General features: G+C 41.8%; 1 pseudogene; it reads right to left on the bottom strand.

Annotated features, from left to right (window-relative positions):
- Positions 1 to 1,343: 1,343 nt before the first annotated feature.
- Positions 1,344 to 1,546, bottom strand: LOC119039022 (uncharacterized; annotated as a pseudogene).
- Between the last annotated feature and the right edge of the window lie 10,498 nt (positions 1,547 to 12,044).

The raw sequence follows: 12,044 nt of genomic DNA, 5'->3' as shown, positions 1-12,044 counted from the left end.
AGACATCTAACTCAATTAAAAAATGGGCAAAGGACTTGAACAGACACCTCTCCAAGGAGGACATACAGAATATCCAGAGACACATGAAGAGATGCTCAATATCGTTAGCTATCAGAGAGATGCAAATTAAAACCACAATGAGATACCACTTTACACCAGTCAGGATGGCTATCATAAACAAAGCAACAAACAACAAATGTTGGAGAGGTTGTGGGAAAAAGGGGTCCTTAGTTCACTGTTGGTGGGATTGCAGACTGGTACAACCATTATGGAAAACAGTATGGAATTTTCTCAGAAAAATAAAAATCGACCTGCCTTTTGACCCAGCAATTCCGCTGCTAGGATTACATCCTAAGAATCCTAAAACATCAATTTCAAAGAACCTATGCACCACAATGTTCATAGCAGCACAATTTACAATAGCCAAGAGTTGGAAGCAACCTAGGTGCCCATCAGTAAATGAATGGATCAAAAAATTGTGGTACATATACACAATGGAATTCTATGCAGCAGAGAGAAAGAAGGAGCTACTACCCTTTGCAACAACATGGATGGAACTGGAAAGCATTATGCTGAGTGAAATAGGCCAGGAGTTGAAAGACAAATACCATATGATCTCACCTTTAACAGGAAGCTAAACAATAAAACAAACAAGCAAGCAGAATAAAAACCAAGACACTGAAATAGAGGACAAGGGGACAGTGACCAGAGGGAAGAGGGAAGGGAATTTAAGGGAGAAAGAGGGGGAGGGATTTAGAGGAACAAATATGAAGGACACAGGGACGAGAACTAAGGGGGGTGGAAATGGGAGGGAGGTGGGAGCACGGGGGGGGGGGCTGGGATGGGAGAAATAGACAAACAAGTGTACTTGAAAAATAACTAAATAAAATTATTTTAAAAAACAGTATTTTGAGAAGTTAAGGAATCTCTCAGATTAGTGGCTAAGTTTGAGGCACGAAACTACAAAGTACTGTCGCTACATTTTTCACCACAGCTTTCTTGTGGGTCAGGCTAGGTAGGTTCTGGCTGCCTAGGTATTCCCCACAAAATTCTTTCTAGGTGATTTCATTTGAACCACACTAAAGTGCTATCATTCAGCCACTCTGGGCCAATGGCAGTGTCATGTGGTTCGATTTAATAGAATACGTTAAGACTTTCCACAGGGAACTGTAGGAACTACTATACCTGTTTAGAAAACACTTCAGATAGAAATCAGAGTAAGATCTCAGATGGTGAGTAAATATTCACGACAAAAGTGACTAAGACAGTCACTAGTCATGAGAGGAAGATAAAGATAAATTCTTCAGTAAAGAATTATAATAGAGACTCGAACATTCAAAACACAATTGTGCCCTGGCCAGGAAGCTCAGTTGGTTAGAGCATTGTCCTGATACACCAAGACTGTGGGTTTGATCTCCAGTCAGGGCACACACCAGAAGCAACCAGTGAGTGTATCAGTAAGTGAAAAAACAAATTGATGTTTCACTCTTTAAACTGATAAGAACAGATACTACACTTGATCTTAGCCAAAAGGCCGAGAAGCGATTGATGTTTCACTCTTTAAAAAGATCAATAACTGTACCCCCCTACCCCAACTGTTGCAAAGCCATGTCAATCTCTAATGCGTTTATTTTCTGGCTTCCAGGCTGTGTCCTGGGATTACTGGAATAAACAAATGTACAATTAGTGAGACATCTACTCATCGACAGGACACAGACTTGAAAACGACCTGAGATCACGACTTTTCTGAAGGCCCCCATGAGACAGTTCTATTCCAGATGCCAGGGCCCTAACCTCTCCCACTTGATAACTATTCTTTGTAAGAAGATAAAAGATTTAGGTTCCTTCTTTATAATTAGAGAGTTTACACTTGTAGTTACACTATCAAATTATTCTTTTCTGACTGCAGTTGATTAGAGGACTACCTTAACAGATTCATATACAGTGATATTAATTTAGGCCTTTTGAAGAACAATTTGAAGTAGGACTAAAGAAAAAAGTTAAAAATGAGTTAACTGAACTATTTCAAGGTTTTCTTAGTATAAGAGACACTCTTAGTATTATGATTTAGCATTTTATTTTGAACTAACTTTAGTATGTAGATATTCTTTCTCAGTTTGCTTATGGGAAGTAGAATACATAAGTAGATATGTAAATAAACATAATAAAAATAAGGATGTAATTAAGTTAGAGTATTATATAACCTTTAAGGCTAAATGAGGTCTTCTTGCAGTGCTAGTAATTCTGATGTTATATTAAAAGGAAATATAATTGTAGGCTTTCTAAACACAGTTGTTGCTTGAATATTATTCTACTGCAGGGCAAGCCCTATTCAGAGAAAGACTGAGAGGCTGTCCACTTACCATGGAGCAGAAGCCTCAGGCTTGTCCTGATCTCTCTTTACAAAGAACTATAATCTATTCCTTGTTTCTTTCTATTTTCCAACAAGCTCTGTGATGAATATTATTTCTACTTGTTAAATGTAGAAATCTAATGAGCTGATAAATACTGCCTCATGACTATATAAAACCAATATCCCCTCATAAGCAGCTAAAATATAATTAACATTTAAAAATTGTTGGGTGTTAGATACATGACATATTAGAAAAAAGAACTTAAAATGTTTTATTTATTTATTTTTTAGAGAGCGGGGAAAAGAGGGAGAGAGGGAGAGAAATAGCAATATGTGGTTGCCTCTTGCATGCCCCCTGCTGGGGATGTGTCCTGCAACCCAGGCATGTATTGTGACTGGGCTTTGAACTAGTGACCCTTTGGTTTTCGGGCCAGCACTCAATTCACTGAGCCACACCAGCCAGGGCAGAAAAGACAACTTTAATATTAACAAGATATATGTTGATATAAGGTCTTAGAAATTTTTATTGATATAAAGTTTCTTTAAAAACCTTGCCCTGCTATCTAGAAATAAAATTATTCACAGTATGGGGGTTTCAGAATGTGGAAAGGTATAATTAGTGATATTTTGTGAAGCTACAAATTAAACTTACAAGTTAGTAAACAGTATTTAAAATACTAATAATCCAAGATCTAAAAAATGCATGAGAAATGATCAAATACAGAATAAAGTTCTAAGAAATGGCAAGAGCAGATGAAGAACTGATGTATCACATTAAAGAGTTACAAAAACCCCCCCCAAAACTGCAACAGAACAGCAAGCCTTAAAACATGGCAAGAATAATATACTCGCAAGATATATCTATAAATCTGTTCATGTAAGCCCTGGGAGGAAAGTTAGTAGTCACAAAACTGAGTAAAGTGTGAGCTTCTGATGTTAGGATGGTGCATCCTGATATCATCACACATTATTGTACTGTGCCTAAGTAGATAGAGCTTGAATGTGAAATCGGCTTTAACTCCAACTTTAGTGATTACATTTAACTGGAGTAAGCATACACCAGAGGTGGCAAACACAGACTTGTGGGCTAAATCCAGCCCTCTACCTGGTTTTATCTGGCCCTGTACCTTGTTTCTACCTGGCAGCAGCACCGAGCTCCTTGCCCCTAGATAAGGAGTAGTTACATTTACACAGTCCTAAAGTTACATTCAGCCCTTTGAAGGCAACCTTGAGGTTGAGCTGGCCCCTGGTGAAAATGAGTTTGACACCTGTCATACACCTATTTTAGTAACATTTTACTATAACATTATGGTATTTCACAAAATACTTGGGAGGACTTATGAACTTTTTCAAGACAGATGAGAAGGAGGGAGGGAGAGAGAGAGAGAGAGATTGATTTCTGGGCCTAGTCTTTTGTGGCTATATTTATTTCTCTAAGTCAAAACACAAAAATTTAGAATACTGAGGTACACCCATGAATTATTTGTAATTAAGAAAATATTTTTAGCTATAGTTTGCTCCCTGCGGTCACCTAAAATGCATATGAACAAACTGAGTGAGAAATGTTTCCACATTTTACCATATACATTTCAAGACAATCAACTAGTTATCATTTACCTCAAAATATTGGTAAAAATCATGAAAGCTGAACTCCAAGCCAGATGCATGGGGATAATCTTTGTATGATTTACTTAAAAATATTATCACATGGTTGTTTCAGATTCTGCCCCATCTGTTGATACCAATTTAAAGAAAAGGAAGAAAAAAACCTTTAGAGGGCTGAGACATCAGTCTTACTGGGGGAAAAAAGAGCATGCCTTTTCAGCCATTTCATCTTTTTTTTCATCTTTCATATGATTAAAGTGATTTCGGTTCATTCCATCCAATTTTAAAGCAGTCCATAGCTTTTTGAGATGCCTTTAGAGGTTAAGAATACAGATTCTGGAGCCAGATTGTCTAGACTCAAAATCTGGGATCCTCTGTTTATTTGCAGTATGACTGTAGGAAAGTTATTTAACCTCTCTTGCTTCACTTTCAACATTTATGACAAGTGTTGGCAGAGTTTTTATGTAAAGCACCTGACAGTAGATAACTTTAGGCTTTGTAGGCTGCATATAGTATCCACTGCTTCTCCATTTTCTTTTGGAAAGGTTTTAGACTTCTAGAAAAGATGAGGGCATAGGTAAATGTGGTACTCCCATCCTCCCACAACCACATCAAAATTAGAGCTAAACTACAGAACTACCATTCAGAAATACCTTAAATCTAGCAGAATGAAACTTCCACAACTAGGGATTTAAAGACAAGACTGGTAGGAGGGGCAGAAATGTAGAATGGGCTGGTCCCATACCCACATGTGGCAGATAAAATTGAGAGGGATATCCCCTGAGGACCGAGGGGTCCCAGTTAAACACCAGGCCTTCCAGCCCAGGGTTCCAGTGCCATAAGAGAAGCCCCATAACTTCTGGCAGTAAAAGCCAGTGTTATTGTGGCTGAATGAGACAGAAAGTTTCTGGAGTCCAAGGCAGTTCCCCTCATAGGAACTTACTTGGACACCCTCCCTCTGAGCTCCAACATGGGGGCAGCAGCTTGAAAGGCACCAGAGACAGAGAAAATGAACTGTCTGGATCAGGACAAGAGCTGGGTTGGCAGAGAGGCCATTACTCCTTTGATGAACCCTCCTTCTCCTACTACAGAGCTGGTTGGCAGGCGCTGTTACTGAGACTCCACCAATAGGGCTCACATTGTTTGATCCACCCTGGTAATTTCCTGAGCCGTGCCCTGCTCAGTTTGAGGACCCACTCAAGCTGTTTCCAGCGCTTTTTCTATACTAATACCTGTCTTGGCATGAGGTCTGCTTTCCTAAAGTCTCTCAAACAAGCAGCATTTGGCCTCAGTGAGCCCCATATGCCTAAGTGGCCCCAGGCCTGGTACTAGCAGCAGCCAGCCTTGGTTTGCATCTTTGCCTCTCCTGGGCACCTCCGAGCCCAGCACAAGTAGCAGTCATCTGCAGATCACTTTGTAGCGCATGCTGTGTGGTCCTGGGTAGGACGAAGGCAATGGCTGACCTTGACCTGCACCTTCCGGGAGGCCCCAGAGCCAGTACATCTGGTGGACAGCTTCAGACCATATTGAAGCACCACCCAATCACCTCCACAAGCAACTTTCTTAAGGGCTGGACTCAGCAAGCACCAGAGCCCTGATGAAATAAGTCCTGCTCTTGGGGGGTGGGACTGTACCTCCCTGTACAGCTGATTATTTATGGTGGTCGGTGGTTGGAGCCAATCCTTGCAGCCCATGGACCTGGGGGTCAATCCCTCGCACTGATGTGTCAATAGCAATCAAGGTTCAACTATAACTGGAGGGTGTACGAGCCCACATGGGGTAGAGGGGCATACCTGTTATGCCCCACTTGGGTGATGGGGGAGGCTGTGCGATTGGACTCTACGGGACACTTACTACAAAAAGCAACTCCACCAAACTGGAGATGTAGCAGCTCTACCTAATTCATAGAAACAAACACAGGGAAGCTGCCAAAATGAGGAGACAAAGAAACATGGCCCAAATGAAAGAACAGACCAAAACTCCCAAAAAAGAACTAAACAAAATGGAGACAAGCCATTTATTAGATGCAGAGTTCAACACACTGGTTATACAGATACTTAATGAACTTAGTGAGAACCTAAGTTGTTGTAGACCACTCTGCCTGGTTCTAGGAATTTTATCTCAACCCCTTATGGCTAAGGGTGAGGGATGACCTCTGGAATGCCAGCTGCAGAAGACAAAGCTCGTCTCTAGTAGCAAACGCTGCCTCAGTTTCCTCCCTGCCCCCAAAACTTGCTCGGAAGTCAATGACGGGTAAGACCCCTCACAGCAGGGGGGCAACCTAAGCCAGACTTGATCACTTGGGTGGCCTTCACGGAAGGACTTGGGGGGGAGGGCTGCAACAAAGAGCAATGGACTCTCGCCCCCCAGCTTTGATAAAGCCTGAGTCCCCATGTTCTCTGGAAGTGCTTTCTGGCTCTAATCCCCTTAAGTATGAATACCTGATGGGGATGGGTGCAGCTCCTTGCCTTACTAGAGCGTGTCCAGGGAACAATCTGGCACCACAAAGGCTTCCTGATAAACCTGTGAAATCTGCTCTGCTAAGAGCACTTTCATTCATATGTTAAGGGTTCGAGCAGGAAACCCTAAAACTCTGTTCCTGACAGACTCTGACTCATACCAAGCCCTCAGATTTCTTTGAAATGTTATCTACTGTTTGATCCTTGCCGACCTGTATTTCTGTGTATTACAACCCAATAAAAGCCCCTGAAGGAGTGGGTTCAACACCATTTTCCCCTGAGAAACTGGCCATTGCTCAAGGCCTTTTTCCTCTGGGAAAATGGCCACTTCTCCTCCCCAAGCAGATCACATCATGTCTCAGTCATAATTACTTTCATCCATGGCAGTCGGGGGGACTTGAGAGGAAAGTTGCCCCTACACTCAGTGGCACATACACACACACAAAACATAAAAAAGAATCATCAGTCAGAAATGAGAGATACACAAACTGAGCTGAAAAGTAATTTACAGGTAATCAATAGTAGAGTATATGAACCTGAGAGGCAAATCAGTGATCTGGAATATAAGGAAGCAAAAGATACCCAATCAAAACAGCAAACCACCCCCACTCCTCGCAAAACCCAGCCTGCCAAAATGGAGGTGTATGTAGATATACTGTGCCTCCTCGCACAACCAAAAGGATGACAAATTTAAAAACAAAAAACAACTAGAACTGCCTGAAAATCAAACTGTATGGAAATCTGACAACCAAGGATTTAAAGAAGAAACATTCACCCAGACCAGTAGGAAGGGCAGAGAGGAGTCATGGTGAGGCACTGGCTGGCGAAGCACGTGGTCACACACTTGTGTGCGAATAAACTGGGAGGAACAACTGGGAAGAGAGACAGGCCATGCAACCCAGGGTTCCAGTGAGGGGAATATAAGGCCTCAAAACCTCTGACTGAAAAAAACTGTGGGTGTTGAGGTGGTGGGAGAAACTCCTAGCCTCATAGAAGATTTCGTCGGAGACCCACAAGGTCCTACAATGTACACACCTTGGAATCAGCACCAGAAGGACCCAATTTGCAGGTGGGTAGTGGAAGAAGTGACAGAAAACCAGCTGAGCAAACGGCACTGTTCCCTCTTGGACCCCTCCCCCACATATAGTGTCACTATGCAGTGATGTGGGCTGCCCAACCCTGGCAAATACCTAAGGCTCTGCCCCTTACTACATAACAGGTGTGCTGAGAAAAAAAATTGGCCCAAATTAAAGAATAGATAGATCATAACTCCAGAAAAAATACAACTAAGCAATGAACAGACAGCCAACCTATCAGATGTACAGTTCAAACCACTGGTATTCAGGAGCTCACAGAATTGGTTTGGTATGGCTGCAAAATAGAGAAATAAGTGAAGGCTATGAAAAGTGAAATAAAGGAAAATGCACAGGGCACTAACAGTGATGTGAAGGAAACCAGACTTGAATCAATAGTCTGGAGCAGAAGGAAAAAATAATCTAAGCAGAACAGAATGAAGAAACAAGAATTCAAAAAAATGAGGAGAGGCTTAGGAACCTCCAGGATAACTTTAAACATTCCAACAGCTGAATCATAGTGGTGTCAGAAGGAGAAGAGGAAAAGCAAGAAATTGAAAATTTATTTGAAAAAATAAAGGAGAACTTCCTCAATCTGGCAAAGGAACTAGATTTACAGGAAGTCCAGGAAGCTCAGAGAGTCCCAAAGAAGTTGGGCCCAAGGAGGAACACACCAAGGCACATTATAATTATATTACCCAAGATTAAAGATAAGGAGAGAATCTTAAAAGCAACAAGAGAAAAGATAGCAACAAGATAGTTACTTACAAAGGAGTTCCCATAAGGCTGTCAGCTGATTTTTCAAAAGAAACCTTGTAGGCAAGAAGGGGCTGGAAAGTATTTGAGGTCATGAAAGGCAAAGACTTACATCCAAGATTACACTGTACAGCAAAGCTTTCACTTAGAATGGAAGGGCAGATAAAGTGCTTCCCAGATAAGGTGAAGTTCATCATCACCAAACCCTTATTATAGGAAATGTTAAAGGGACTCATCTGAGAAAAAAATGATCAAAAGTATGAACAGTAAAATGACAACAATTTCACAACTATCAACAACTGAACCTAAAAAACAAAACAAACTAAGCCAACAACTAGAACAGGAACAGAATCACAGAAACAGAGATGACATGGAGGGTTATCAGCAGGGAGGGGGAGGGGGAGCGGAGAGAAGGGGAAAAGGGACAAGGAATAAAAAGCATAAATGGTAGGTACAAAATAGGTGGAGCTTAAGAATAGTACAGAAAATGGAGAAGCCTTATATGTACAAACCATGGACATGAACTAAGGGGGAAATGCTGGTGGAAGGGGTGTACAGGGCAGAGGGGAATGAAGGGGGGATAATGGCTCAACTGTAATAGCATAATCAATAAAATATATTGAAAAAGCAAACCAAAATGAGGATAGTATAAGAAGTGTCTGAGACAATTTCAACTGTACCAACATTTGCATTATGCAGGTGCTGGAAGGAGGAGAGAGCAAGAAATTGGAAACCTATTTGAAAATATGACAAACTTCCCTAACTTGGTGAAGGAAATAGACACATTCAGGAAGTACAGAGTTCCAAAGAAGATGAATGCAAAGAGACTAGAGGCCCACACCAAGACACATCATAATTAAAATGCAAAAGATTAAAGACAAAGAAAGAATCTCAAAAGCAGCAAGGGAAAAGCAGAAAGTTACCTACAAGGGAGCACCGATAAGACTGTCAGCTGATTCCTCAACAGAACCTTTGCAGGCCAGAAGGGACTGGCAAGAAATATTAAAAATAATGAAAAGCAAGGACCTACAACCAGGATTATGCTACCTAGTGAAGCTATCATTTAGAATCAAAGGACCGATAATGAGCTTCCCAGACAAGATAAAGTTGAAGGGGTTTATCACCACCAAACCAGTATTACATGAAATGTTAAAGGGGGGGGGGGGACTTCCGCCAAGATGGAGGCATAGGTGGAGACGCCGTGCTTCCTCACACAACCAAGTTTAGAGACAACTAAATATTAGCAACAGAAAACAGCCAGAACACAGAAAATTGAACTTTTCGGAAGTCTGTTAACAACAAATTCTTCAGCCTGACCAGTAAGGGGCGAAACCAGCAGCTGGTGGATCCGGGTAGCACAGGAAAACTCGGTCAGATGGATTCAAGTGCGCGGAATCCAGGCGCAGGGTTGAACCTAGTGAGAGACCCAGCAACCGCAGGAAAACAGCGAGGGAGCAGGGATGCGGGTTGACAGTGGTCGTGGGTTGGTGCGCGGATAGACAAGCGAGGGAGTGGGCGATTGGACCGGGACCCAGAGGGTCTCCACCGCAGGTGGCAGCGGAGGGTGCCACCATTTCCCCGCTCTGACCCCACCTCCACATATAGTGTCATAACCCAGCGACTCTGAGTGGCCCAACCCTGGCGAACCACCTAAGGCTCGGCTACTCACCCAGTGGCGTGAAACAACAGAGGGGGTCGCCATTTCCTGGCTCTGACCACGCCCCCACATATAGCGTCACAATCCAGCGACCTGGGAGTCCAAGGCACCGTCTTCTCACACTTAAAGGGTGTGAACAGACCAAAAATGGCTCAAGAACTCAAAGCCCCACAGCCTATAAATCTAAGTGGTGAAGAAATAGCAAAACTCTCAGATGCACAGTTTAAAACACCGGTGATCAGGATCCTCACAGAACTGGTTGATTATAGCCACAAATTAGACAAACATATGAAGGCGAAACTAATTGAAATGAAAGGAATTGCACAGGAAACCAATAGCAATGAAAAGGAAACTGGGACTCAAATCAATGGAGTGGACCAGAAGAAAACAAATAATGGCCAAACAGAAAAGAGTCAAGAAGCAAGAATTCAAAGAAATGAGGAGAGTCTTAGGAACCTCCAGGACATCTTTAAACGCTCCAACATACGAATTATAGGGGCACCAGAAGGGGGAAAGGAACAGCCACCAGTAGAAAACTTATTTGAACAAATAATAAAGGAGAATTTCCCCAATCTGGCAAAGGAAATAGACTTCCAGGAAATTCAGGAAGCTCAGAGAGTCCCAAAGAAGTTGGACCCAAGAAGAAACACACCAAGGCACATCATAATTACATTAGCCAAGATTAAAATGAAGGCGAGAATCCTAGAAGCAGCAAGAGCTAAGGGGACAGTCACCTACAAAGGAGTTCTCATCAGACTGTCAGCTGATTTCTCAAAAGAGACCTTCCAGGCAAGAAGGGGCTGGAAAGAGGTATTCCAAGTCATGAAATCCAAAGACCTACAACCAAGATTGCTCTATCCAGCAAAACTTTCATTTAGCATGGAAGGACAGATAAAGTGCTTCTCAGATAAGATCAAATTCAAGGAGTTCATCATCACGAAGCCCTTATTATATGAAATGTTCAAGGGACTTACCTAAGAAAAAGAAGTTAAAAAAACATGAACAGTGAAAGGACAGCAAACTCACAGTTATTAATAACCACACCTAAAACAAAAGCAAACTAAAAGGACAGCTAGATCAGGAGTGGAACCATAGAAATGAAGATCTCAAGGAGGGTTAGCAACAGGGGAGTGGGAGGAGGAGAAGGGGGGAGAAGGTACAGAAAATAAGTAGCATAGACAGTAGATAGAAAATAGATGGGGGGCAAGAATAGTATGGGAAGTATAGAATCTAAAGAACTTGAGACACACGGTCATAAACTAAAGGGGGGGCAATGGTGGGGGCGGGGGGGTAGGGTGGAGGGGAATGAAGGGGGGAATAGAACTGTAATGGCATAATCAATAAAAAAATAAAAAATAATTAAAAAATGTTAAAGGGTCTTCTTTAAGAAAATGAGATGAAAAATATGAACAATGAAATGGCAATAAGTACATACCTATCAACAACTGAATCTAAAAAACACACAAACAGAACAGAAACAGACCCAGATACAGAGAACATTTTGATGGCTGCCAGGTGGTAGGGGGTCAGAATGAGTCAAAAAAGGTGCAGGGATTAAGAAATACAATTATTAACAAGCATGCCTAAAACAAAAACTAAGCAAACAACTAGAAGAGGAACAGAACCACAGAAATGGAGATCACATGGAGGGTCATCAACAGGAGTATGGGAGGAGGAGAGAGGAGGGAAAGGTACAGGGAATAAGTAGCATAGAAGGTAGGTAAAAAGAGACAGGGGGAGGGCAAGAATATTATGGGAAATGTAGAAGCTAAAGAACTTATAAGTATGACACATGGACATGAACTAAAGGGGGGAAATGTGGGTGGGAGGGGGTGTGCAAGGTGGAGGGGAATGAAGGGGGGAAAATGGGACAACTGTAATAGCATAATCAACAAAATGTATTTAAAAAAAGAAGTACAAATTTGTTGTTACAGAGTAGTCATGGAGATGTAAAGTACAGTATAGTAAACAGTCAAGAATATTCTGATAACTACATGTGGTGTTCAGATGGGTATGAGGTGGCTTTAAAAATGTAAAAATCATTAACTCAGGGGAGCACAAAAACACCTTTGTGTTGAGATAAGGTCTTGCAAATCTTGCAAAGCCTGTATTTGTAATACAGATAAGAACAGCATATACCT

Source organism: Artibeus jamaicensis, unplaced genomic scaffold (assembly GCF_021234435.1).
Source record: "Artibeus jamaicensis isolate MK-2021 breed Jamaican fruit bat unplaced genomic scaffold, CSHL_Jam_final contig_3206, whole genome shotgun sequence".
Taxonomy (NCBI): domain Eukaryota; kingdom Metazoa; phylum Chordata; class Mammalia; order Chiroptera; family Phyllostomidae; genus Artibeus; species Artibeus jamaicensis.
This window is presented reverse-complemented; position numbering and strand designations above follow the sequence as displayed.